The sequence below is a fragment of the Arachis ipaensis genome, chromosome B8 (assembly GCF_059453495.1).
Source record: "Arachis ipaensis isolate K30076 ecotype BB chromosome B8, ASM5945349v1, whole genome shotgun sequence".
NCBI lineage: Eukaryota > Viridiplantae > Streptophyta > Magnoliopsida > Fabales > Fabaceae > Arachis > Arachis ipaensis.
Genome location: NC_142443.1, coordinates 112,112,173 through 112,136,808, shown reverse-complemented (window position 1 = coordinate 112,136,808; position 24,636 = coordinate 112,112,173). Strand labels below are relative to the sequence as shown.

The window sequence follows — 24,636 nt, the reverse complement described above, 5'->3', positions numbered from 1 at the left end:
ACCACAGTCAAGGTCGAATCTTCCGGATCAGAGAATGCTGTGCCTTTGGTTCTAGCCTGTACCACAAAGACTCTAATCTCCCCGTACCTTGGTTGAACTGGTGTCTCGAGAAGTCCCCAATGAAGTCATGAATTAGTCATCTAAGAGATGTATAATCAAGTTAGTGGTTCATCAATTGTCCGATGAAAGACTCACTCTGAACTCATGTAGAATGGGATAACCTTGTGCTGGTTCAACGCATTCATAATGATGAAGAACGAATATACATCTTAGAATAGAGAATCAAACACGAATGTAAATAGAACAGTAGTACTTTATTAATCCATAAAACTCAGCAGAGCTCCTTCCCTCAACCTAGGAGGTTTAGAAACTCATGCTGATAGAAAATACAATGTGTAATTCAAAATATGATAGGTCCTCCTCTGAGATTATGGGAGTTCTCAAAATAAATACTAGACTAATGACTAAGAATTACATAAGAAAGGTAAAATAGTCTTTTAGTGCGAAAATCCACTTCTGGGGCCCTCTTGATGAGTGTTTGGATTGAGCTTAATTGAGATCCACGTGCTAGGAGGCCTCTAAGGCGTTGAATGCTGGCTAGGGGATCCTTTATGGGTGTTGGACGCTAGTTTCTTCTCCTTTGGGTGCTGGATGTCAGAATGGGGCAGAAGGCTGTGTTGGACGCCAGTTTTGGGCCTTCAATTCTGAAGAAAAGTATGGACTATTGATGAGCGGATAATTTATACGCTTTTTGGCATTGTTTTTAGTATGTTTTTAGTAGAATCTAGTTACTTTTAGGGATGTTTTTATTAGTTTTTATGCTAAATTCATATTTCTGGACTTTACTATGAGTTTGTGTGTTTTTCTGTGATTTCAGGTATTTTCTGGCTGAAATTGAGGGACTTGAGCAAATATCAGATTCAGAAGTTGAAGAAGGACTGCTGATGCTGTTGGATTCTGACCTCCCTACACTCAAAGTAATGTTTCTGGAGCTACAGAACTCAAAATGGCGCGCTTCTAATTGCGTTGGAAAGTAGACATCCAGGGCTTTTCAGCAATATATAATAGTCTATACTTTGCCCAAGATTAGATGACGCAAACTGGCGTTCAACGCTAGCTCTCTGCCCAATTCTGGCGTTCTGCGCCAGAAACAAGTTGCAAAGTGGAGTTCAACGCCCAAACTGGCACAAAAGCTAACGTTCAACTCCAGAAAGAGCCTCTGCACGTGTAACATTCAAGCTCAGCCCATACACACACCAAGTGGGCCCCGGAAGTGGATTTATGCATCAATTACTTACTTCTGTAAACCCTAGTAGCTAGTTTATTATAAATAGGACTTTTTACTATTGTATTAGACATCTTTTGATCATTTTTAGATCTCTAGACCTCCATGGGAGGCTGGCCACTCGGCCATGCTTACCCTCTATTCACTTATGTATTTTTCAACGGTAGAGTTTCTGCACTCCATAGATTAAGGTGTGGAGCTCTGCTGTTCCTCAAAGATTAATGCAAAGTACTACTGTTTTTCTATTCAATTCAACTTATTCCGCTTCTAAGATATTCATTCGCACTTCAACCTAAATGTGATGAACGTGACAATCATCATCATTCCTTATGAACGCGTGCCTGACAACCACTTCCATTCTACCTTCGATTGAATGAGTATCTCTTGGATTTCTTAATCAGAATCTTCGTGGTGTAAGCTAGATTGATGGCGGCATTCATGAGAATCCAGAAAGTCAAAACCTTGTCTGTGGTATTCCGAGTAGGATTCTGGGATTGAATGACTGTGACAAGCTTCAAACTCGCGAGTGCTGGGCGTAGTGACAGACGCAAAAGGAGGGTGAATCCTATTCCAGCATGATCGAGAACCTCAGATGATTAGCCGTGCTGTGACAGAGCATTTGGACCATTTTCATAAGAGGATGGGATGTAGCCACGGACAACGGTGATGCCCTTACATAAAGCCAGCCATAGAAAGGAGTAAGACTGATTGGATGAAGACAGCAGGAAAGCAGAGGTTTAGAGGAACGAAAGCATCTCCATGCATTTATCTGAAATTCTCACCAAGGATTTACATAAGTGTTTCTATCCTTATTTTATGTTTACTTATTATTTATTTTCGAAAACTCCATAACTATTTTATATCCGCCTGACTGAGATTTACAAGATGACCATAGCTTGCTTCATACCAACAATCTCCGTGGGATCGACCCTTACTCGCGTAAGGTTTATTACTTGGACGACCCAGTGCACTTGCTGGTTAGTTGTGCAAAGTTGTGATAAAAAGTTGAGATTACAATTGAGCGTACCATGTTGATGGCGCCATTGATGATCACAATTTCGTGCACCAAGTTTTTGGCGCCGTTGCCGGGGATTGTTTGAGTTTGGACAACTGACGGTTCATCTTGTTGCTCAGATTAGGTAATTTTCTTTTTGTTTTCTTTTCAAAAATTTTTCCTATGTTTTCGAAAAAAATTTTAAAAATAATAAAAATGTTTTCAAAAATTTATTTTTCTTCAGAATTTTTAAGAATGAATTCTAGTGTTTCATGAAGCATGTTGAAGCCTGGCTGGCTGTAAAGCCATGTCTAATTCTTCTGGATAGGGCATGTTAGGCGTGTCATGTCTGAGTTACATACTAAAGCTTGGCTGGCTATTAAGCCATGCCTGACCCTTTGATTGGAGCTTTAGACTAAAGAGCATAAGATTCCTGGAATTCATATTAAAAATTTTGGAATCCTTATTTTTTCTTTTTCAAAATATTTTCAAAAAAAATTAAAAATATACAAAAAAATAGAAAATCATAAAAATAAAAAAAAATATTTTTTTGTGTTTCTTGTTTGAGTCATGTGTCATGTTATAAGTTTGGTGTCAATTGCATATGCATCTTGCATTTTTCGAAAAATTCATGCATTCATAGTGTTCTTCATGATCTTCAAGTTGTTCTTGGTAAGTCTTCTTGTTTGATCTTGATGTTTTCATGTTTTGTCTTTTCTTGTTTTTCATATGCATTCTTGCATTCATAGAGTCTAAACATGAAAGATTTCTAAGTTTGGTGTCTTGCATGTTTTCTTTGCATATAAAAATTTTCAAAAATATATTCTTGATGTTCATCATGATCTTCAAAGTATTCTTGGTGTTCATCTTGACATTCATAGCATTCTTGCATGCATTCATTGTTTTGATCTAAAAATTTCATGCATTGCATCATTTTCATGTTCTTCTCTCTCCTCATTAAAAATTCAAAAAAAAAATCAAAAAAATATCTTTCCCTTTTTTCTCTCTTAAAATTTCGAAAATTAGATTTGACTTTTTCAAAAATTTTTAAAATCCAGTTGTTTTTATGAGTCAAATCAAATTTTCAATTTAAAAATCTTATCTTTTTCAAAATCTTTTTCATTTGTCTTAGTTATTTTTGAAAATTTCAAAAATATTTTTCAAAAATCTTTTTCTTCATTTTATATCATAATTTTCGAAAATAACATCATCAATTAATGTTTTGATTCAAAAATTTCAAGTTTGTTACTTACTTGTTAAGAAAGATTCAAACTTTGAGTTCTAAAATCATATCTTGTGATTTCTTGTGAATCAAGTCATTAATTGTGATTTTAAAAATCAAATATTTTTCAAAACTAATTTCAATCATATCTTTTCAAAAATATCTTCTTATCTTATCTTTTTCAAAATTTGATTTTAAAATATCTTTTCTAAGTTCTTATCTTCTTATCTCTTCAAAATTGATTTTCAAATTTGTTTCAACTAACTAACTAACTTTTTGTTTGTTTCTCATCTTTTTCAAAACTACCTAACTAACTCTCTCTCTCTCTAATTTTCGAAAATCCCTTTCCTCTTTTTCAAAATTTCTTTTTAATTAACTAATTATTTTAATTTTTTATTTCAATTTTCGAAAATTACTAACCTTTTTCAAAAACTATTTTCGAAAATCACTAACCCTTTTTCAAAAAAATAATTATCGAAAATCCTTCTCCCTCATCTCCTTCTAATTATTTATTCATCTACTAACACTTCTCTTCATCTCACATCACTGCTCTTATCCTTACCCTTGTGTTTGGATTCTTCATTATTCTTCACCCCTATTCCTTTTCTTCTTCTGCTAACAATAAGGAACCTCTTTACTGTGACATAGAGAATTCCTCTTCTTTTCTTGTTCTCTTCTCTTTCTTATGAGCAGGAACAAGGAAAAAGGCATTCTTGTTGAAGCTGATCCAGAACCTGAAAGGACTCTGAAGAGGAAACTAAGAGAAGCTAAATTACAACAATCCAGAGACAACCTTATTGAAAATTTCGAACAAGTAAAGGAGATGGCAGCCGAAAATAATAATAATGCAAGGAGGATGCTTGGTGACTTTACTGCACCTAATTCCAATTTACATGGAAGAAGCATCTCCATTCCTGCCATTGGAGCAAACAACTTTGAGCTGAAACCTCAGCTAGTTTCTCTGAGGCAGCAGAACTGTAAGTTTCATGGACTTCCATCTGAAGATCCTTTTCAGTTTTTAACTGAATTCTTGCAGATCTGTGATACTGTTAAGACTAATGGAGTAGATCCTGAAGTCTACAGGCTCATGCTTTTCCCTTTTGCTGTAAGAGACAGAGCTAGAGTATGGTTGGACTCTCAACCAAAGGATAGCCTGAACTCTTGGGATAAGCTGGTCAAGGCTTTCTTAGCCAAGTTCTTTCCTCCTCAAAAGCTAAGTAAGCTTAGAGTGGATGTTCAGACCTTCAGACAGAAAGAAGGTGAATCCCTCTATGAAGCTTGGGAGAGATACAAAGGACTGACCAAAAAGTGTCCTTCTGACATGCTTTCAGAATGGACCATCCTGGATATATTCTATGATGGTTTATTTGAGCTATCAAAGATGTCATTGGATACTTCTGCAGGTGGATCCATTCACCTAAAGAAAACGTCTGCAGAAGCTCAAGAACTCATTGACATGGTTGCTAATAACCAGTTCATGTACACTTCTGAGAGGAATCCTGTGAATAATGGGATGCACGCCTATGAAGAAGGGAGTTCTTGAAATTGATACTCTGAATGCCATATTGACTCAGAACAAAATATTGACTCAGCAAGTCAATATAATTTCTCAGAGTCTGAATGGAATGCAAGCTGCATCCAACAGTACTCAAGAGGCATCTTCTAAAGAAGAAGCTTATGATCCCGAGAACCCTGCAATAGCAGAGGTAAATTACTTAGGTGAACCTTATGGAAACACCTATAATCCATCATGGAGAAATCATCCAAATCTCTCATGGAAGGATCAACAAAAGCCTCAACAAGGCTTTAATAATGGTGGAAGATACAGGTTTAGCAATAGCAAGCCTTTTCCATCATCCACTCAGCAACAGACAGAGAACTCTGGACAAAATACCTCTAATTTAGCAAACTTAGTCTCTGATCTATCTAAGGCCACTGTGAGTTTCATGAATGAAACAAGGTCATCCATTAGAAATTTGGAGGCACAAGTGGGCCAGCTGAGTAAAAGGATCACTGAAATCCCTCCTAGTACTCTCCCAAGCAATACAGAAGAAAATCCAAAAGGAGAGTGCAAGGCCATTGAATTAATCACCATGGCCGAACCTGTGAAGGAAGGAGAGAACGTGAATCCCAAGGAGGAAGACCTCCTGGGACGTCCAGTGATCAATAAGGAGCTTCCCTTTGAGGAACCAAAGGAATCTGAGACTCATCTAGAGACCATAGAGATTCCATTAAACCTCCTTATGCCATTCATGAGCTCTGATGAGTATTCATCTTCTGAAGAGAATGAGGATGTTACTGAAGAGCAAGCTGCCAAGTTTCTTGGTGCAATCATGAAGCTGAATGCCAAATTATTTGGTATTGAGACTTGGGAAGATGAACCTTCCTTGTTCACCAATGAACTAAGTGATCTGGATCAACTGACATTGCCTCAGAAGAAACAGGATCCTGGAAAGTTCTTAATACCTTGTACCATAGGCACCATGACCTTTGAGAAGGATCTATATGACCTTGAGTCAGGGATAAACCTCATGCCCCTCTCTGTAATAGAGAAACTAGGAATCTATGGGGTGCAAGCCACTAAAATCTCATTAGAGATGGCAGACAATTCAAGAAAACAGGCTTATGGACAAGTAGAGGACGTGTTAGTAAAGGTTGAAGGCCTTTACATCCCTGCTGATTTCATAGTCCTAGATACTGGGAAGGATGAGGATGAATTCATCATCCTTGGAAGACCCTTCCTAGCCACAGCAAGAGCTGTGATTGATGTGGACAGAGGAGAATTGATCCTTCAAATAAATGAGGACAACCTTGTGTTTACAACTCAAGGATCTCTCTCTGCATCCATGGAGAGGAAGCATAAAGAGCTTCTCTCAAAGCAGAGTCTAACAAAGCCCCTACAGTCAAACTCTAAGTTTGGTGTTGGGAGGCCACAACCAAACTCTAAGTTTGGTGTCAAACCCCCATATCCAAACTCTAAGTTTGGTGTTGAGAGGTCTCAACAAAGCTCTGCACATCTGTGAGGCTCCATGAGAGCCCACTGTCAAGCTATTGACATTAAAGAAGTGCTTGTTGGGAGGCAACCCAATGTTTATTTATCTAATTTTCATTATTTTTCATGTTTTATTAGGTTCATGATCATGTGGAGTCACAAAATAAATATAAAAATTGAAAACAGAATCAAAAATAGCAGAAGAAAAATCACACCCTGGAGGAAGACCTTACTGGCGTTTAAACGCCAATAAGAAGCATGTTTGGGCGTTCAACGCCAGAACAGAGCATGGTTCTAGCGCTGAACGCCAGAAATGGGCAGCATCTGGGCGTTTGAACGCCAGAAATGCACCCTGGAGAAGAGCTAGCGCTGAACGCCCAGAACAAGCATGGTTCTGGCGTTCAACGCCAGAAATGGGCAACAAATGGGCGTTCAACGCCCAGAACAAGCACCAATCTGGCGCTGAACGCCCAGAGTTGTGTGCAAGGGCATTTTGCATGCCTAATTGGATGCAAAGTTGTAAATCCTTGAACACCTCAGGATCTGTGGACCCCACAGGATCACCTCAGGATCTGTGGACCCCACAAGATCCCCACCTACCTCCACTTACTTCTTCTCACCCCTCTTTCACACAATCCCATAAACACTCTTCTCCAAAACCCTTCACCAATCACCTCAATCACTCTTCCCCATCACCTCTTCACCACTCACATCCATCCACTCTTCCCCATAAACCTACCTCATAAACTCCACCTACCTTCAAAATTCAAAATCAATTTCCCACCCAAACCCACCCTAAATGGCCTAACTTACCCCCCTCCCTTCCCTATATATACCCCTCCATTCTTCCTCATTTTCTCACAACACAACCCTCCTTTCTCTTCTTGGCCGAAACACACCTCCCCCCTCCTCTCCATATTTTCTTCTTCTTCTTCATCTATTCTTTCTTCTCTTGCTCGAGGGCGAGCAAAATTCTAAGTTTGGTGTGGTAAAAGCATAAGCTTTTTATTTTTCCATTACCATTGATGGCACCTAAGACCGGAGAATCCTCTAGAAAAGGGAAAGGGAAGACAAAAGCTTCCACCTCCGAGTCGTGGGAGATGGAAAGATTCATCTCCAAAGCCCATCAAGACCACTTCTATGATGTTGTGGCCAAGAAGAAGGTGATCCCCGATGTCCCTTTCAAACTCAAGAGAAATGAGTATCCGGAGATCCGACATGAAATCCAAAGAAGAGGTTGGGAAGTTCTAACAAACCCCATCCAACAAGTCGGTATCCTAATGGTTCAAGAGTTCTATGCCAATGCATGGATCACTAGGAACCATGATCAAAGTAAGAACCCGAATCCAAAGAATTATGTTACAATGGTTCGGGGGAAATACTTAGATTTTAGTCCAGAGAATGTGAGGCTGGCGTTTAACTTGCCTATGATGCAAGGAGATGAGCGCCCCTACACTAGAAGGGTCAACTTTAATCAAAGGTTAGACCAAGTCCTCATGGACATATTTGTGGAAGGAGCTCAATGGAAGATTGACTCCAAAGGCAAGCCGGTTCAACTAAGAAGACTGGACCTCAAGCCTGTGGCTAGAGGATGGTTGGAGTTCATCCAACGCTCCATCATCCCCACTAGCAACCGATCTGAAGTTACTGTGGATCGGGCCATCATGATCCATAGCATCATGATTGGAGAGGAAGTAGAAGTTCATGAAGTCATCTCCCTTGAACTCTACAAAATAGCCGAAAAGCCCTCCCCTGGGGCAAGGCTAGCTTTTCCCCATCTTATTTGCCATCTATGTTACTCAGCTGGAGCTTTCATAGAAGGAGACATTCACATTGAGGAAGATAAGCCCATCACTAAGAAAAAGATGGAGCAAGCAAGAGAGCTCATTCATGGAGCTCAAGAGGCGCAGGAAGCTCATCACCATGAGATCCCGGAGATGCCTCAAATGCATTTTCCTCCACAAAACTATTGGGAGCAAATCAACACCTTCCTAGGAGAATTAAGTTCCAACATGGGACAACTAAGGGTGGAACATCAAGAGAACTCCATCATCCTTCATGAAATCAGAGAAGATCAAAAAGCAATGAGGGAGGAGCAACAAAGACAAGGAAGAGATATAGAAGAGCTCAAGGACATCATTGGTTCCTCAAGAAGAAAACGTCACCATCACTAAGGTGGACTCATTCCTTGTTCTCACTTTCTGTTTTTCGTTTTCTCTATGTTAAGTGCTTATCTATGTTTGTGTCTTCATTACATGATCATTAGTAGTTAGTAACTTTGTCTTAAAGTTATGAATGTCCTATGAATCCATCACCTCTCTTAAAATGAAAAATGTTTTAATTCAAAAGAACAAGAAGTACATGAGTTTCGAATTTATCCTTGAAATAAGTTTAATTATATTGATGTGGTGACAATGCTTCTTGTTTTCTGAATGTATGCTTGAACAGTGCATATGTCTTTTGAAGTTATTGTTTAAGAATGTTAAATATGTTGGCTCTTGAAAGAATGATGACAAGGAGACATGTTATTTGATAAATCTGAAAAATCATAAAAATGATTCTTGAAGCAAGAAAAAGCAGCAAAGAACAAAGCTTGCAGAAAAAAAAGAAAAAAAAAGAAAAAAAATAGCGAAAAAAATAGAAAAAAAAAAGAAGAAAAAGCAAGCAGAAAAAAAGCCAAAAGCTCTTAAAACCAAGAGGCAAGAGCAAAAAGCCAATAACCCTTAAAACCAAAAGGTAAGGGCAAATAAAAAGGATCCCAAGGCTTTGAGCATCAGTGGATAGGAGGGCCTAAAGAAATAAAATCCTGGTCTAAGCGGCTAAACCAAGCTGTCCCTAACCATGTGCTTGTGGCGTGAAGGTGTCAAGTGAAAACTTGAGACTGAGCGGTTAAAGTCAAGGTCCAAAGCAAAAAAAGAGTGTGCTTAAGAACCCTGGGCACCTCTAATTGGGGACTTTAGCAAAGCTGAGTCACAATCTGAAAAGGTTCACCCAATTATGTGTCTGTGGCATTTATGTATCCGGTGGTAATACTGGAAAACAAAGTGCTTAGGGCCACGGCCAAGACTCATAAAATAGCTGTGTTCAAGAATCATCATACTGAACTAGGAGAGTCAATAACACTATCTGAACTCTGAGTTCCTATAGAAGCCAATCATTCTGAACTTCAATGGATAAAGTGAGATGCCAAAACTATTCAAGAGGCAAAAAGCTACAAGTCCCGCTCATCTGATTGGAGCTATATTTCATTGATAGTTTGGAATTTATAGTATATTCTCTTCTTTTTATCCTATTTGATTTTCAGTTGCTTGGGGACAAGCAACAATTTAAGTTTGGTGTTGTGATGAGCGGATAATTTATACGCTTTTTGGCATTGTTTTTAGTATGTTTTTAGTAGAATCTAGTTACTTTTAGGGATGTTTTTATTAGTTTTTATGCTAAATTCACATTTCTGGACTTTACTATGAGTTTGTGTGTTTTTCTGTGATTTCAGGTATTTTCTGGCTGAAATTGAGGGACTTGAGCAAAAATCAGATTCAGAGGTTGAAGAAGGACTGCTGATGCTGTTGGATTCTGACCTCCCTGCACTCAAAGTAAATTTTCTGGAGCTACAGAACTCAAAATGGCGCGCTTCCAATTGTGTTGGAAAGTAGACATCCAGGGCTTTCCTGCAATATATAATAGTCCATACTTTGCCCAAGTTTAAATGACGCAAACTGGCGTTCAACGCCAGCTCTCTGCCCAATTCTGGCGTTCAGCGCCAGAAACAAGTTGCAAAGTGGAGTTCAACGCCCAAACTGGCACAAAAGCTAACGTTCAACTCCAGAAAGAGCCTCTGCACGTGTAACATTCAAGCTCAGCCCATACACACACCAAGTGGGCCCCGGAAGTGGATTTATGCATCAATTACTTACTTCTGTAAACCCTAGTAGCTAGTTTATTATAAATAGGACTTTTTACTATTGTATTAGACATCTTTTGATCATTTTTAGATCTCTAGACCTCCATGGGAGGCTGGCCACTCGGCCATGCTTACCCTCTATTCACTTATGTATTTTTCAACGGTAGAGTTTCTGCACTCCATAGATTAAGGTGTGGAGCTCTGCTGTTCCTCAAAGATTAATGCAAAGTACTACTGTTTTTCTATTCAATTCAACTTATTCCGCTTCTAAGATATTCATTCGCACTTCAACCTAAATGTGATGAACGTGACAATCATTATCATTCCTTATGAATGCGTGCCTGACAACCACTTCCATTCTACCTTCGATTGAATGAGTATCTCTTGGATTTCTTAATCAGAATCTTCGTGGTGTAAGCTAGATTGATGGCGGCATTCATGAGAATCCAGAAAGTCAAAACCTTGTCTGTGGTATTCCGAGTAGGATTCTGGGATTGAATGACTGTGACAAGCTTCAAACTCGCGAGTGCTGGGCGTAGTGACAGACGCAAAAGGAGGGTGAATCCTATTCCAGCATGATCGAGAACCTCAGATGATTAGCCGTGCTGTGACAGAGCATTTGGACCATTTTCATAAGAGGATGGGATGTAGCCACTGACAACGGTGATGCCCTTACATAAAGCCAGCCATAGAAAGGAGTAAGACTGATTGGATGAAGACAGCAGGAAAGCAGAGGTTTAGAGGAACGAAAGCATCTCCATGCATTTATCTGAAATTCTCACCAAGGATTTACATAAGTGTTTCTATCCTTATTTTATGTTTACTTATTATTTATTTTCGAAAACTCCATAACTATTTTATATCCGCCTGACTGAGATTTACAAGATGACCATAGCTTGCTTCATACCAACAATCTCCGTGGGATCGACCCTTACTCGCGTAAGGTTTATTACTTGGACGACCCAGTGCACTTGCTGGTTAGTTGTGCGAAGTTGTGATAAAAAGTTGAGATTACAATTGAGCGTACCATGTTGATGGCGCCATTGATGATCACAATTTCGTGCACCAACTACTATACATTACTGGAAAGCTCTGAGTGTTAGCTTTCCATAGCCGTTGAGAATGCTCTATTTGGACTTCTGTAGCTCCAAAAAAGCTCTTTCGAGTGCAAGGAGGTCAAATCTTGACAACATCTGCAACACTTTCTCTGTCTCTGAATCAGACTTTTGCTCCAACTCCTCAATTTCAGCCAGAAAATACCTGAAATTTCATAAAAACACACAAACTCAAAGTAGAATCCAAAAATGTGAATTTTGCATTAAAACCTATGAAAACTTAATAAAACTTAAACAAAATGTACTAGAAACTATATGAAAATAATGGCAAAAAGCGTATAAAATATCCACTCATCAATCACATTTCTACAAAATAAAACAACCAAAATTCTGCTCCTTCCTAGCCAAAAGCCCTCAGGAACTTTGCAATTACAACTCCTGTAACAAATGCCATAACAATACATCCAATATCATTGCATCTACTTTGAATCAAATTCACCTGAGATTTGTATAACTCAACTTCTAACCCAGCCAAGCTTTCATCAAACTCCTTCACTTTGTCATGAATAACATGATTATGTCCTTCAAAATGAGCTTTATTTTGCATCAGCCCACCAAAACGAAGATTCTTACTAGCATCCTCATTAAATGATTAAACATACTCGTCAAGTGGTGCACGAAATTGTGATGTCCAGGCTCGAACAATCCCTGGCAACGTGAGCAACTTGGTACGCATAATCGTGATTACGCTTTAATGATGTAAAATTCATGGCTCTTTCTTTCGCTGGCAATGGCGCCAAGAACATGGTGCCAATACCATGGTTCACAACTTCGATACAACTAACCAGCAAGTGCACTGGGTCGTCCAAGTAATACCTTACGTGAGTAAGGGTCGAATCCCACGGAGATTGTTGGTATGAAGCAAGCTATGGTCACCTTGCAAATCTCAGTTAGGCAGATATAAATTGATAATGGTGTTTTCGAATTTAATATAATAAAATAGGGATAGAAATACTTATGTAATTCATTGGTAGGAATTTCAGATAAGCGAATGGAGATGCTTTCGTTCCTCTGAACCTCTGCTTTCCTGCTACCTTCATCCAATCAGTCTTACTCCTTTCCATGGCTGGCTTTATGCAAGGACATCACCGTTGTCAGTGGCTACATCCCCTCCTCTCAGTGAAAAATATGCTCACATGCTCTGTCACAGCACGGCTAATCATCTGTTGGTTCTCGATCATGCTGGAATAGGATTCACCCTCCTTTTGCGTCTGTCACTAACGCCCAGCAATCGCGAGTTTGAAGCTCGTCACAGTCATTCAATCATTGAATCCTACTCGGAATACTACAGACAAGGTTTAGACTTTCCAGATTCTCTTGAATGCCGCCATCATTCTAGCTTATGCCACGAAGATTCCGATTAAGAGATCTAAGAGATATTCATTCTAGCTTGTTGCATGTAGAACGGAAGTGTTTGTCAGGCACGTGTTCATAGGGGAGAATGGTGATGAGCGTCACACATAATCATCACCTTCATCACGTTCTTGGGTGCGAATGGATATCTTAGAAGCGAAACAAGATGAATTGAATAGAAAACAGTAGTACTTTGCATTAATCTTTGAGGAACAGCAGAGCTCCACACCTTAATCTATGGAGTGTAGGAACTCTACCGTTAAAAATACATAAGTGAGAGGTCCAGGCATGGCCGAATGGCCAGCCCCTCTGATCTAAGAACCAGGCATCCAAAGATGTCTAATACAATAGTAAAAGGATCCATTTTGGGCGTTCAGCGCCAGAACCATGCTCTGTTCTGGCGTTTGAACGCCAGGCAGATGCTCCTCCAGGGTGTGATTTCTCTTTTGCTATTTTTTATTCCGTTTTCAATTTTTATATTTATTTTGTGACTCCACATGATCATGAACCTATAAAGACTTATAACTAAGAAGAATATAGTTAGATAAATAAAGATTGGGTTGCCTCCCAACAAGCGCTTCTTTAATGTCAATAGCTTGACAGTGGGCTCTCATGGAGCCTCACAGTTGTTCAGAACATTGTTGAAACTCTCTAACACCAAACTTAGAGTTTGGTTGTGGCCTCCCAACACCAAACTTAGAGTTTGACTGTGGGGGCTTGGATTGACTCTGCTTTGAGAGAAGCTTTTCATGCTTCCTCTCCATGGTTGCAGAGGGAGATCCTTGAGTTTTAAACACAAGGGAGTCCTTATTCCATTGAAGGACTATTTCTCCTCTGTCAACATCAATCACAGCTCTTGCTGTGGCCAGGAAAGGTCTTCCTAGGATGATAGATTCATCCTCTTCCTTTCCAGTATCCAGCACTATGAAATCAGTAGGGATGTAAAGGCCCTCAACCTTTACTAACACGTCCTCTACCTGTCCATAAGCCTGTTTTCTTGAGATGTCTGCCATCTCTAAGGAGATTTTAGCAGCTTGCACCTCATAGATTCCCAGTTTCTCTATTACAGAGAGGGGCATGAGGTTTATTCCTGAACCAAGGTCACACAGAGCCTTAAAGATCATGGTGCCTATGGTACAGGGTATTATGAACTTTCCAGGATCCTGTTTCTTCTGAGGCAATGTCAGTTGATCCAGATCACTTAGTTCATTGATGAACAAGGGAGGTTCAACTTCCCAAGTATCAATGCCAAATAGTTTGGCATTCAGCTTCATGATTGCACCAAGAAACTTGGCAGTTTGCTCTTCAGTAACATCCTCATTCTCTTCAGAAGAGGAATACTCATCAGAGCTCATGAAGGGCATAAGGAGGTTCAATGGAATCTCTATGGTCTCCAGATGAGCCTCAGAGTCCTTTGGTTTCGCAGAGGGAAGCTCCTTATTGATCACTGGACGTCCCAAGAGGTCTTCCTCTTTGGGATTCACGTTCTCCACTCCCCTAGTAGGTTCGGCCATGGTGCTTATGTCAATGGCCTTGCACTCTCCTTTTGGGTTCTCTTCTGTATTGCTTGGGAGAGTACTGGGAGGGATTTCAGTGATCCTTTTACTCAGCTGGCCCACTTGTGCTTCCAAATTTCTAATGGAAGACCTTGTTTCATTCATGAAACTTACAGTGGCCTTAGATAGATCAGAGACTAAGTTTGCCAAATTAGAAGTATTTTGTTCAGAGTTCTCTGTCTGTTGCTGAGTGGATGATGGAAAGGGTTTATTATTGTTAAACCTGTTTCTTCCACCATTATTAAAGCCTTTTTGAGGCTTTTGATCCTTCCATGAGAAATTTGGATGATTTCTCCATGATGAGTTATAGGTGTTTCCATAAGGTTCACCTAAGTAATTTACCTCTGCTATTGCAGGGTTCTCAGGATCATAAGCTTCTTCTGCATAAGAAGCCTCTTGAGTACTGTTGGATGCAGCTTGCATTCCATGCAGACTCTGAGAGATCATATTGACTTGCTGAGTCAATATTTTGTTCTGAGCCAATATGGCATTCAGAGTATCAACTTCAAGAACTCCCTTCTTCATAGGCGTCCCATTACTCACAGGATTCCTCTCAGAAGTGTACATGAACTGGTTATTAGCAACCATGTCAATGAGTTCTTGAGCTTCTGCAGGCGTTTTCTTTAGGTGAATGGATCCACCTGCAGAAATGTCCAGTGACATCTTTGATAGCTCAGATAAACCATCATAGAATATATCCAGGATGGTCCATTCTGAAAGCATGTCAGAGGGACACTTTTTGGTCAACTGTTTGTATCTTTCCCAAGCTTCATAGAGGGATTCACCTTCTTTCTGTCTGAAGGTTTGAACATCAGCTCTAAGCTTGCTCAGCTTTTGAGGAGGAAAGTACTTGGCTAAGAAAGCCGTGACCAGCTTATCCCAAGAGTTCAGGCTGTCTTTGGGTTGAGAATCCAACCATAATCTAGCTCTGTCTCTTACAGCAAAAGGGAAAAGCATGAGCCTGTAGACTTCAGGATCTACTCCATTAGTCTTAACAGTATCACATATCTGCAAGAATTCAGTTAAGAACTGAAAAGGATCTTCAGATGGAAGTCCATGAAACTTGCAGTTCTGTTGCATCAGAGAAACTAACTGAGGTTTCAGCTCAAAGTTGTTTGCTCCAATGGCAGGAATGGAGATGCTTCTTCCATGTAAATTGGAATTAGGTGCAGTAAAGTCACCAAGCATCTTCCTTACATTATTATTATTTTCGACTGCCATCTCCTCTTCCTGTTCGAAAATTTCTGAAAGGTTATCTCTGGATTGTTGTATTTTAGCTTCTCTTAATTTTCTTTTTAGAGTCCTTTCAGGTTCTGGATCTGCTTCAACAAGAATATTCTTGTCCTTGCTCCTGCTCATATGACAAAGAAGAGGGTAGAGAAAAAATAATAATAATAATATGGATCCTTTATACCACAGTATAGGGATCCCTGTGTGAGTAGAAGAAGAGGGGGAGACAAAGAATGTAATATAATGGAAGAAACACAACTGTGAGGATGGCAGAGATGTGAGATGAGATGTTAGGATATGAATGAATAAATAGAATAAGATGGGGGAGGGATAATTTTCAAAAATTATTTTGAAAAAGAGTTTGATTTTTTAAAATAGTTTTTGAAAAATGTTAGCAATTTTCGAAAATTAAGATTTAAAAATTAAAAAATAAAATAATTAATAAATTAAAAAGAAATTTTGAAAAAGGGGGAAGATATTTTCGAAAATGAGAGAGAGAGAGTTAGTTAGGTAGTTTTGAAAAAGTTAGGAAACAAACAAAAAGTTAGTTAGTTAGTTGAAACAAATTTTTGAAAAGATAAGAAGTTAGAAAAGATATTTTGAAATCATATTTTTGAAAAAGATAAGATAAGAAAATATTTTTGAAAAGATATGATTGAAGTTAGTTTTGAAAAAGATTTGATTTTTAAAATCTCAATTAATGACTTGATTCATAAGAAATCACAAGATATGATTCTAGAACTTAAAGTTTGAATCTTTCTTAACAAGCAAGTAACAAACTTCAAATTTTTGAATCAAAACATTAATTGATTATGTTATTTTCGAAAATTTGATATAAAAATAAGAAAAAGATTTTTGAAAAATATTTTTAGAATTTTTGAAAATAACTAAGAATTTTGAAAAAGATTTGATTTTTGAAAAAGATTTTGAAAAAGATAAGATTTTCAAATTGAAAATTTGATTTGACTCATAAGAAACAATTTGATTTTTAAAATTTTTGAAAAAGTCAATCAAATTTTCGAATTTGATGAGAGAAAAAGGGAAAGATATTTTTTTTTGAAATTTTTTTTTTTATGCAAGAGAGAAACAAGAAAAATGATGCAATGCATGGCAATTTTAGATCAAAACTATGAATGTGTGCAAGAATGTTATGAATGTCAAGATGAACACCAAGAACACCGTGAATATCATGATGAACATCAAGAACATATTTTTGAAAAATTTTATATGCAAAGAAAACATGCAAGACACCAAATTTAGAAATCTTTCATGTTTAGACTCTAATAAATAAAAAATGTACATGTAAAACAAGAAAAGACACAAAACAAGAAAAACATCAAGATCAAACAAGAAGACTGACAAAGAACAACTTGAAGATCATGAAGAACACTATGAATGCATGAAATTTTCGAAAAATGCAAGATGCACATGCAATTGACACCAAACTTATAACATGACACATGACTCAAACAAGAAACACAAATATTTTTGATTTTTATGATTTTCTAATTTTTTTTTTGTATTTTTATTTTTATTTTTATTTTTTTTCGAAAATCATTTTGAAAAAGAAAAATAAGGATTCAAAATTTTTCATATGAATTCCAGGAATCTTGTACTCTTTAGTCTAAAGCTCCAATCTGAGGGCTAGACATGGCTTAATAGCCAGTCAAGCTTTAGAATGGATTTACATCCATTGAGGTGATTAGTTGAAGACCAATCCCAAAGGAGTTTGGGTATGGCTTTTCAGCCAGATAGGATTCAACATGTTACCATGAAACTCTAGAATTCATTCTTGAATGTTTTGAAGCCATAAAATAATTTATTTTTGAAAACATTATTTTTATTATTAATTTTTTTTTCAAAAACAAAAGAAAAATTTTTTTTTGAAAGATTTTTGAAAAATTTTTGAAAACAAAACAAAAAAAAATTACCTAATCTGAGCAACAAGATGAACCGTCAGTTGTCCAAACTCGAACAATCCCCGGCAACGGCGCCAAAAACTTGGTGCACGAAATTGTGATGTCCAGGCTCGAACAATCCCTGGCAACGTGAGCAACTTGGTACGCGTAATCGTGATTACACTTTGATTATGTAGAATTCATGGCTCTTTCTTTCCCCGGCAACGGCGCCAAAAACTTGGTGCACGAAATTGTGATGTCCAGGCTCGAACAATCCCTGGCAACGTGAGCAAGTTGGTACGCGTAATCGTGATTACGCTTTAATGATGTAAAATTCATGGCTCTTTCTTTCCCTGGCAATGGCGCCAAGAACATGGTGCCAATACCATGGTTCACAACTTCGATACAACTAACCAGCAAGTGCACTGGGTCGTCCAAGTAATACCTTACGTGAGTAAGGGTCGAATCCCACGGAGATTGTTGGTATGAAGCAAGCTATGGTCACCTTGCAAATCTCAGTTAGGCAGATATAAATTGATAATGGTGTTTTCGAATTTAATATAATAAAATAGGGATAGAAATACTTATGTAATTCATTGGTAGGAATTTCAGATAAGCGAATGGAGATGCTTTCGTTCCTCTGAACCTCTGCTTTCCTGCTACCTTCATCCAATCAGTCTTACTCCTTTCCATGGCTGGCTTTATGCAAGGGCATCACCGTTGTCAGTGGCTACATCCCCTCCTCTCAGTGAAAAATATGCTCACATGCTCTGTCACAGCACGGCTAATCATCTATCGGTTCTCGATCATGCTGGAATAGGATTCACCCTCCTTTTGCGTCTGTCACTAACGCCCAGCAATCGCGAGTTTGAAGCTCGTCACAGTCATTCAATCATTGAATCATACTCGGAATACCACAGACAAGGTTTAGACTTTCCGGATTCTCTTGAATGCCGCCATCATTCTAGCTTACGCCACGAAGATTCCGATTAAGAGATCTAAGAGATATTCATTCTAGCTTGTTGCATGTAGAACGGAAGTGTTTGTCAGGCACGTGTTCATAGGGGAGAATGGTGATGAGCGTCACACATAATCATCACCTTCATCACGTTCTTGGGTGCGAATGGATATCTTAGAAGTGAAACAAGATGAATTGAATAGAAAACAGTAGTACTTTGCATTAATCTTTGAGGAACAGCAGAGCTCTACACCTTAATCTATGGAGTGTAGGAACTCTACCATTAAAAATACATAAGTGAGAGGTCCAGGCATGGCCGAATGGCCAGCCCCTCTGATCTAAGAACCAGGCATCCATAGATGTCTAATACAATAGTAAAAGGTCCTATTTATAATAAACTAGTCACTAGGGTTTACAGAAATAAGTAATTGATGCATAAATCCACTTCCGGGGCCCACTTGGTGTGTACTTGGGCTGAGCTTTATCTTTCCACGTGCAGAGGCCATTTGTGGAGTTGAACGCCAGGTTTGGATCCATTTCTGGCGTTCAACTCTGGTTTTTGATCCATTTCTGGCGCTGAACTCCAGAATTGGGCAGAGAGCTGGCGTTGAACGCCAGTTTGCGTCATCTATTCTTGGCCAAAGTATGGACTATTATATATTGCTGGAAAGCCCTGGATGTCTACTTTCCAACGCAATTGGAAGCGCGCCATTTAGAGTTCTGTAGCTCCAGAAAATCCACTTTGAGTGCAGGGAGGTCAGAATCCAACAGCATCAGCAGTCCTTCTTCAACCTCTGAATCTGATTTTTGCTCAAGTCCCTCAATTTCAACCAGAAAATACCTGAAATCACAGAAAAACATACAAACTCATAGTAAAGTCCAGAAATGTGAATTTAACATAAAATCTATTAAAAACATCCCTAAAAGTAACTAGATTCTACTAAAAACATACTAAAAACAATACCAAAAAGCGTATAAATTATCCGCTCATCATCAAGCCATGCAAAATACTTGCAATGAGGTGCTGAAGTTTGCAACATAGGAGGAAGATTGTTACCCTTGGGAGAAATTTTGTAAACCTTCTATCGAAATCTAAATAAATGGGAAAAAATAAACTACCTTGAAGTATGGGCAGCCAAGGAATAGCCTGCCTGGGTTTAATTCCGTTCCAAACATGAAGAGAATAGCATGAGTACCGCAGTTACATTTTGGGGCAACCCACTTCTTCTTCTTCCTTTCTCTCAAAGTCGCGCCAGAATTTTGACTCCAACTTTCAGAGTCAGATGCATCTCTTCTACTTCGCCAATTTGAGAGTGGCAAATGCTCACCGCTCTTCACCATTGTTTTCTAGGGTTCATAGAAGGGATGTACGAGGAAGAGAGCGGGAGGGTTTAGGTGATGAGAATCATTTCATATAACCTTATATATTTAGCAAAATGGCAATGTTTTGGCCACCCAAATAACGAACAAATCGATCCCTGTCCAACCTCCAATTAGCCAGCATAGCATCTAACGACTCTAACGACCACATCATCAACATTAACGGCCACATATGCAAATTTCGTTAGGTCTTGACGCTGGAGATGACAGAAGGAACGCCTTATCTCACAGCAAGCAGGGACAATGACCGAGGGTACCATTTTTTTTGGACAAGGATTGCTATGTCCTTCAAGAAAATGGACAAGGACCGGGTTGGGACTTTACTCAAGAAATATCAGCAAATTAATTGGGAAGAAGAAGAAAAAGAAGTAACAGCAACAGTTTAAAGGAGAAATTAGAGTGAAAGAAAGTGGCATTGAAGAAGAAGCTCCGGAGTAAACAGATTTGAAAACGCGTTGTACCACGGCAACTACGGTGGTATCAACGGTAGAAACTGTGGCGGCAACGGCGGCAAAAACTGTGGTTGCAACAGTGACAGCAACATCAGTATAAAGAGACAGATCTGAAAACGCGTTGATAAGATAGGTGGTACGATCCAGAAGCTCTCTACTACAACGGACACGGCAGTGGTAATGGCGCCGGCGGCGAAAATGGCAGCGGGAACTGTAACGCCCTACTACACATAGATTTTTGCTTAAGTCATAGAACAGAGGTAGTGTGGTGTTACGGACCTCTAATCAGAAAATACATACGTATAATAATGGAAAAATATAATATACTAGGAGCCTTGAAAAACGGGTAAAGCAAAATCGCAAAATAAAAAGCGCAACACTCAGAGAATGGAATTACTTGCGTGCTAAGAAACCTAAAAGTTATAGATATGAATAAGAGAAAGAGTGAATAGAGAGGCAAGAATATAGCATAACTAGTTCCTGACTCAGCCTGCGAAGCCAAGGCTGGCCGGAGAATATTTACATACATATACATGTATCCAAAAATACTCAAAATACAGAAATAAGGTCCTAACTCTCCTTTAACCTCTATGAGGAATAAAATAATCAAGTTTCTTGGAGAGAAAGCTAAGTAGCTAAGTACATATATACATAAGCTGATAATCCAAAATAACCTAGGGACTACTCCGCTTTAGGAATCCAGATGCCTAGCGAGGAGCCTCTCGACCTGCATCTGAAAATAATAACACAGTATGGGATGAGAACCAGAGGTTCTCAGCATGGTAAAGGTGCCACTCATATAGTATATAAGGTCCTGGGAATGCCAGAGGCAATCCTAGAACTTCAACATACAGTTATAAAACTTAAACTCTAAGCAGAAGCCATAAAAGGGGGTAGGTGACCTAAAAGGTTCTAAACTTACCTACTTTAATCCTGACATTAACCCTAAACCGGTCCACCCTTTCTCCGCTCCTCCATCACCATTGATTTAGCAGAGACAAACAATCACACAATTTTAGGCACAAGTAGGAAACAGATAGTGCAAGTAGCAAATATAACAGGTAACATGTAACATATTCAGTAGGCAATCCCATGTAATGCATAGCAAACAAAACAAACAAATGCACATGATGTATGCCTGTCCTATGGCTGATGAGGCTCATCTGTCAGTTATCCAGCCAATCCGACAAGTCCAAAAACCTTAGACTGTCCCTCGTCGCGCATCCCCATGAGTCTATGCATAGATTTCTCATTCATTCATCATTTATACAATCATTCATTCATTTATATATCACTCAATGGGGGATATCCATTCCCAAGAATTTATATGTGCCCGGTCACCCTTATGACGTAGGGTCAACAGGATATCGAGTTTCAACCTGGAACATGTGGTGGCAAGCTACGGTTTTATTACCCAAGGAAACTCGTATCTCAGATATCATTAATTCATAAGTCGTTTAATATTCATAATCATTATATAATCATTTTTCATAGCCATGGCATCATAACTTCATTTAACATCTACATCTGTTTCTTTAACTCATCATGTTTACCCATTTCTTCATCCCCAAGTTACCTTATTTTAGCTACTAGACTTAGTATTATACTTTATGACTAAAAGGATAAAAATAGAGATTTAGAAGTCTAAAATCTAGTTTAAAACACAAAAATCTAGTTTTGCAGGAAACAGGGGCCACGCGTACGCGTGGGAGTATAACAAGCAGCTCGCGCGCGCATTCCCTTACCATGCGTACGCGTAGGTGAGAACATCATATCACGCGTACGCGTGGGCCATGCGTACGCGTGGTCATGCATGCTGGTTCATACGTGTACGCACGGGGCTTCCCACGCACGTGCAGTTAAAAATCTCATGCCACGTGTATGCGTGGATGTACGTTTTTCCAAAAAACATTAGATTACCCAAAAAGCTGCAAAACCAAAATGTAGTCACCTGCATAATACATATTTCACACCAAAACTTCCGACATCCATAACTTTCTCTACAAAATTCTATTTTTCACAAAATTTATACCGTTCAAAAGCTTGTAAAACCATCTTTGAGTTGAAACAAATTCCATTTCCAACCAAAATTTGAGGCTCCAGTTATGAACTGCCGAAATTCGGCCGAAAATCAAATTTTTCAAAAACTTCAAAACCTCATTTTCTTTTCAAAACTCATTCCCACTCAATTCAACATACTCATAACCATGAATATAACTTACCCTCAACAATAACACAACAATCCTTGCAATCCTATCATTTCCTTAACTCATTAACATCTCATTTCAACCCACATTGTCAATTGCTCAACTATAACCAAACACCAAGAAGACATCATAAATTCACCATATTCCTCAACACATGCCCAACATCAAATTATCCATCAATATCATAAAGACTAATCATTTAACATATTCAACCACTTCAACTTATCCTATAGTTTTCTAGCCTAAGTTTTCACAGAGCATTACATATTAAATGCTCCAAACCTAAACCATACCTTGGCCGATCACCACGTTTAGTCCAAGGCAGCTACCTAAGCCACACACACAGCCCCACAAGTTTCAAAAATCACCAAGACTTTAGTACCAATCCTCCACCAAGCCTCCAATTGTCCACAATTCTATTCTAACACACACACACACACACACACACACACAGTTCACACATATTATTACTTCAAAATTCAGAATTCACCTAATAAAATCAAGAGTTGGCTAGGTTAGGTGATCCTTAGCGCACCCACGCGCAAAGTAACTCAAACCCAATAAGCTCCGCAAGCTAAATCAAACCTAGAACACCAAATTTGACAAAATCTCATTACAAGGGTTCAATTTCGAAAATTAAAAGGGGGTAGAGAATCTGAGATGGGATTGTGGCTTACCCATGAAATTGATCTGATAGAAACGTAGAGCTCGATGCGCTGGATGCGTGGCCGCAAACGGTGCAGCGATCAGAGCTCGAACGGAGGAGTTATGGTGGTTTATGGTGATGGTGAGGGTTAGGAAGCTCTCCTCTTCCCCCCTTGCTATTCAGCGTCTTTTGTTGTTGAATGGGAAAAGAGGTGCTTCTGCCCACTTAAGTGATTGGGTTCGGTTGGGCCCACGGGCCCAGCTCAACCGGTTCGGCCCATCCGACTCAATTTTAGGCCAAATTTTTCGAATTTAACGTCAAAATTCTCAGTTTGAAGAGCTCTATCCTATTTTAATATTAGATTTATATTTTTAATTTTTCTAATTAAAATTCAATTTATTGACTAATTATTTGCTAATTTTAGCGGGGTTTACAGGAACAGCGGCAAAAATGGCGGTAGAAAATTCAAGATTTCATTGCCGTTCTCTTCTCCGCTAACCAGCCTCTCATCTCTGCGAAAAGGAAAAATTGGATTTTAAGGAAAAATTTTGTATTTTAATAAATTAATTATGTGGAGGTTTTCTAAATTGCCATGAATAAAATGTATTGTAGAAGTTTTCAGAAACCTCCACTAAAATACTCCCAAAATTAAAATTAAATATTAATCTTGTTGTGAAATAATTTTATTAAATTAATGTTTGTGGGTCTTGTAATATTGGTGTTTAAAAGCTTCTTTTAGAAAATACTTCTAAGTTTGTTAAATATACTTCAAGTGATGTTCAAAAGAAAATTTTATATATTTTTACTACAATGGTGAAAAACTCAATTAGAAAAAATATTAGAGATGCCAATTTTGTATCGTTATTATTAAAACTCGTGATGAATTTAAAAAAGAGCAAATGACTATTATTTTAAGATTTCTTGATCTAGATGATTTTGTTCAAATGTTTCTTTGATCTTGTATATGTTAGTGACACTAGTGTGCTGCATTGACTTTAAAAAAAGAATTGGTATCTGTACTTTCTATTTATAATCTCCAATTTGTAAATTTTGAAGTTTGATGTATGATGGTGCTAGCAATATGTAAGGTGAATGGAATAGTTTACAAATTTTAATTCTCAATAATTGTCGACAAGCATATTATGTCCCATTATTTTGCTCATAAATTGTAATTAGCACTTGTGGATATTCAGGAGAAGTACTTCTCTAGAAGTACTTCAAGTTCATGAATTTCCATACAATTGTCAATATTGTTAGTGCATTTCACAAAAGGCATAATCGACTATAAAGCGCTTAAGAAATAGAAAATACAAATTTAATTGCTAATAATAAACTAGAAATAGGTCAATTTGTAAAGTTGGTGAAAACAAAGTTACCACTTTACAAAGAGTTGGAGATACAATATGGAGTTCTCATTTTTATTCTATTTATAGTTTCATAAGAATGT

General features: G+C 38.3%; 2 non-coding genes across 2 annotated transcripts; one reads left to right on the top strand and one right to left on the bottom strand.

The window, feature by feature from the left end:
* Nucleotides 1–4,720: 4,720 nt before the first annotated feature.
* Nucleotides 4,721–4,828, bottom strand: LOC148549279 (small nucleolar RNA R71). The gene has a single exon (XR_015898882.1). It is a non-coding gene; the product is annotated as a small nucleolar RNA R71 (small nucleolar RNA).
* A 10,307-nt stretch (nucleotides 4,829–15,135) lies between these two features.
* LOC148549278 (small nucleolar RNA R71) lies at nucleotides 15,136–15,243 on the top strand. Its single transcript, XR_015897970.1, has one exon. It is a non-coding gene; the product is annotated as a small nucleolar RNA R71 (small nucleolar RNA).
* The last annotated feature ends 9,393 nt before the right edge of the window (nucleotides 15,244–24,636 follow it).